At 36.7% G+C, this 4,832-nt stretch overlaps 1 long non-coding RNA gene across 2 annotated transcripts; it reads right to left on the reverse strand.

The window, feature by feature from the left end:
- Positions 1-558: 558 nt before the first annotated feature.
- LOC149776676 (uncharacterized) lies at positions 559-4,089 on the reverse strand. 2 transcript variants are annotated; one of them, XR_016416089.1, is made up of 3 exons: positions 3,465-4,089; positions 1,655-2,469; positions 559-1,035 (listed from the first exon to the last, which is right to left on the reverse strand). It is a non-coding gene; the product is annotated as an uncharacterized LOC149776676 (long non-coding RNA). The 2 variants fall into 2 exon arrangements; XR_016416090.1 differs by having other exon boundaries at positions 3,164-4,089.
- Positions 4,090-4,832: the final 743 nt, after the last annotated feature.

A 4,832-nucleotide genomic window follows, 5' to 3' on the forward strand; every position in this document is an offset into this window, starting at 1 on the left:
CAGTACATTTCGCATTCAGCTTCAATACAACAGTGTCCGAAATTCCTGGCCACAGCGAGGGAGCATCTCCAATGTTATAAACTACTGTCATTGTACTTCTAAAAAAATAGCAAGGCGAACTCTTTTTCGCTTCCCTACCAGAAGAATGGGGAAAAAAATAATTTTGTTTAGTCACCTACTTCGCCTTGTAGCGCAACCCCTGCAATTTTATGTTAAGTATATGGTCTACCCGTTTAAAGAATTCTCTTATTTTCTCACATTTCAAGCGACCTAACGGTTCACGGAACAGTCACGAAACAGCCTTAGCAAGCACCCTTATCAATTGTAAAGAACCTCTGATTGGTTAATAGAACACAATTAATTTTACTACATGTTTGTAATGGGGGGAGAATTGTCCCTGGTGGGTGTCCCGCCAAATTTGGTTTCGTTATCTAGGGGTTGACCGCCCTCGATGTTATTACCTGGTTCGAGTAAACATAAATATAAGTGGTGAAACTTATATGTGACATAGATAGAGATCTGAGCAAGTATATAGAACAAACCAACACGAACGCCCCGAACATGTAAACAAACAATTTAATCAATTACATAAAAATACTGTGAAAGTTCATTACATCAGGAATATAATCTGCTTTTAGAAATTTAACCTTCATCGAAATACAAAGAAAACGCAAATAGATTTAAATAAAATAGCCGATCTGTTACTGATATATTTAGTTCATCATAGGATCGAGTGAACATTCGAAGTCAACGTCTTGTACGTCCTCAGTTGTTCTGCTGCCACTGTAGCTGTTCAGACGCTTGGATCTCAGGATCTCAGGATGATACTTTCCACCATCCGTCTCAGGATACTCTCAGAATACGTTTCAGAAATTAATACGTCGCAGGATTGCGTCATAGGATCATACGTTTCACTGCACTTCTCTCTATACTTCTCAGTATACGTTTCAGAATAACATCACATCATACGTCCCAGAATAATACATCTCAGGATTATACGTCTCATGATTATACGTCTCAGGAGCTATTTTCTCCCTTTTAAATAAATATAAATAGAGACAACCTAAATTTCCCGTTATTTATGAAACAGTTAATTCTTCATTATTCTCCCTCGTTATCAGATTTTATTATCAGTGCTAAACAGATGCTAAGGCTATCAATTGACTCCACCTGTTCTATAATGACCCTAGTTAGTCAAATGGCTAATTCGTTACGCCTTGGCCTTACACATTAACACATACGAGAGGCCTGGGGTTCTGAGCCAGCCTCAGTTTACACAGCGAATAAATATGATACATCACACCAATTAATTACTAAATCATTTCAGTCAATACACACTTATTCTTAATCATACGTGAAATCTTCTAAATTCGGTGAATTCACACTGATTCTCGTAATCATATTAACTAATGTAATGTATTAAATTCTTAGAACATAATTCTTATGCAAACAAGACAACAAATTCAAACAATTCGTCAAACTTATCTAAAGAAGATTAATGTACGACATTCCTATGTATAAACTCAACACAGTTATGCTTCATAAGCAAATTATTACACGAATGTAGAAAAAAAAATTCATCCAAATACAAGTAAATAACCTCAGCAAAGCATTATATATGGCATCAACAAATTACATGGAATTGTCACACTACCTTTGCTTTCAACGTTCCTCCCTCTAATCGGTAAATTAGTTCGTCGGTTCCTTTCGACAATAGTCCCCTTTGGACAACGGTTCTTTTTACGAGGAATTTCTTGCAAATCCCCCGGAGCCTATCTCACGTAGAAAAGCTTAGACTGATTAGAATTTCCGATGTGGCAATTTTTAAACCTAGAAAATTTTGTATGGGAAACACGCCCCTTATGTAACATAACCAATCAGAATCAGATATCTCTGCCGCCTTTTTCCAGAGGCGCCAAAGTCAGGGTCAGCTTGATCTGGTAGTTTGAGTAAAAGAGATTCTGCGATTTCTCAATTGCGACAATTTACCATGAAAAATGAAGTTTTCCTTGTCCCTAACAGTCCGCCTGGTTGCTGTATAAACAAATACTTAATTAGGAACAAAATTCTCCCTCTAAAGGACATTACCGTACACGGTAGTATGGCGATATGATACGCGCTTGTCTCCATAAATCTAATTAATGGTTCTCTGGTCTCAGCTAATGTATTCTTGTTAGATCACCAGAAATTTGCCACTTCACGATGTTCTCTACATTTGTTTCTCAATACTGACCTTTCCACTGTGTGAGAATCAATACAAACATATGTTAATCTAAAATACATACACAGATGACTTAACGGTGAAGTTCTTGTTAACGGTTGACCTGCATTGTTTTGAGAGGCTGGACTGTCAACAGAGCAGCATGTAAGCAGAACACAGATTTCACTTCGGATCATCACCAAGGTCTCATTACCCACTGTGCACCGTCGCCGATATACACACTGAACACCACACCCTGAGCTCATATTCTGAAGAATAAACAATTACCTTTAAACCCCTACCAAAAAAAAAGGCATAAATACAACTCTTCTATCACCACCAAAATGAGAGAGGAAAAAATGTTCTAAAAATAGACTAGAATTACATTCGTGGGTACTGAACTGGAAGTACTAAGTGTGACCTGATTCCAACAGGATAGCAAGTATGCCGTGTGTAAACTGAATGTCGTGTGCAACCTTTTGGGGTTCCAGTAAAAATAAAACCCAAAATTTACTCACGTAACGGTGAATGCGGACAGACACGAAAGGTTTGCCTATAAATTCGTAAATGTGCAAAATGTTAATATAAAAATATTTAAGTTTTCTTTGTTCAAACACAATATAAAATAACTCCGCAATGGGCATCTTACTAAAATAAGTTTTTTTTTAACATTATTTATCCAACCAGCATGACAGTGTTACAGGTTATAAATCAGAATGCACACGTTTGTACCAAACAGCCAGTTCTATGAACTTCCAATGATAAAGAAGTTATTGCAATATTTTTTTATGTAGATGAGTAATGTCCAATTTTTATCTGTTTGGAATGTGAAGTTTTTGGAAATGACAATGGAAATTTATAATTAACAAATATATGTTTTATGCCAAAGCTGTTTTTATTATCACAGGAACACATGCGCATATATACTAAGTAATAATTATTAGCAATTAAAGTGTGACATGCCTTTCACAGTCTCTTTTCAAAAGACACTAGCATCTCGACAGTAGGCTGTAGACAGATCCACACGTATACAATTAAAGTGTGACATGCTTTTCAGTCTCTTTTTAACATACACTAGCATCTCGACAGTAGGCTGTAGACAGATCCACACGTATACAATGAAATGTGCACGCTGTTAGATACCCAATCTCCACCCCTCACACAACTCAATGACTGAATGAAATATCGATCAGCCGAACACATAATAATAATAAAGAGACATATGACAAGTGGAGAATGCTTCATAATATAGACATTGGCCTACCTGTCGGAGAACAACTTCGTCGTTTCAGTGTCGAATGACAGTTTGAACACCTCCATCAATGCTCTCCATCGAACAAATTAGTCCCCAAGATGAACTCTTGATAGATTCCATTCGGTTTCTCTTACAACTATTATTACGTTTCTTTTCGGAACACGACCGAGGCAGGCGAACTTTGCGTGTTTACTCCCTCGTGCATATATGCCATTTTTGTTTACCATAGATATTTATATTACAATCACGTGACTCATAACCCACCCACTAGACGAAGATGACGTAGCCTTTTATGTGGTCATGTGAGATTTCCGTAGCAGTTCATAACCCATAATTTCAACTAAAGCGGTCTTTCCTTTAAATGCATTTTTTTCTCGTTTATTTAACAATTAATTGATCGAATCTTCGCAAACCCTAGGATTTACTGCATTATTTCAGCTTATAAGTTGCCATATTAAACAAGTTTCATGATCTTTACAATGCATAAAACTACATACACTCTGCACTATTGTTCCTTTAAGCATGCAAACTCGTGTGCAAAAATACAAAGTTAAACACAATCTTCAAATAGAAGTCTTCCTCACACATACAAAAACACTAGTCTCGCTCAGCCTGAACCCTTCGCCTAGCTACACGAGGTCTTGGCTATACGAATAGATGGTAAATGTTTGGATAAACCACTGTAACGGTCAACACGAGACCACAGTCTGAGAAAGTCATTGATTGGTTGAAAAGTGAGTTCGTAAAAAGGACTTAAATGACATCAATACAAACGTTTGACAAAAATATGTTTTGGACAAACCACACAAAATATATATAGGAATTATAGGTTTTAGTATCAGCACAAAAACTGCAAAAACTGTAACGTCAAGGTATTCAGTACATAAAAGGGGAACGACTTGCCCCTTGTATGCCTCAAAAAAGCATATCAAATGGTTGTTTTTGTACACTTAGCGCGTGTACAGAAAAAAAATGTTATGGACTTTAGATTATAGATAGTTTATTTACAAAAGAAAGACAGAAACGTAAGAAAAACGACACCCATCAGTACCACACGCACGGTTCCATAACAATTGATAAATTGTTTGGCTTTTCAAGTCAAGTCGAGAAATAACTTCAGATATAGTTGTATGAATAAACGTAAATTTCATTTTCTTGGTGATTCACCACTGGCGGGGTACATTAAACATGTAGCTACAGAAAAGGCTAGCAATGTTCCGATTGTGACATGTCTCCTTCCACCGACATTTTGTGCCTTGTGAACAAACGTACCTCCAAATATAGTTCTCAATGGAGGCAATTTATATCCGAGGTTTCTTTCTCGACTTGACAGAAAATACGGAGGATATTTAGAATGAATTTCTTGCAGATCATTCT

The sequence above is a fragment of the Sinohyriopsis cumingii genome, chromosome 18 (assembly GCF_028554795.1).
Source record: "Sinohyriopsis cumingii isolate HCF-2022 chromosome 18, ASM2855479v2, whole genome shotgun sequence".
NCBI lineage: Eukaryota > Metazoa > Mollusca > Bivalvia > Unionida > Unionidae > Sinohyriopsis > Sinohyriopsis cumingii.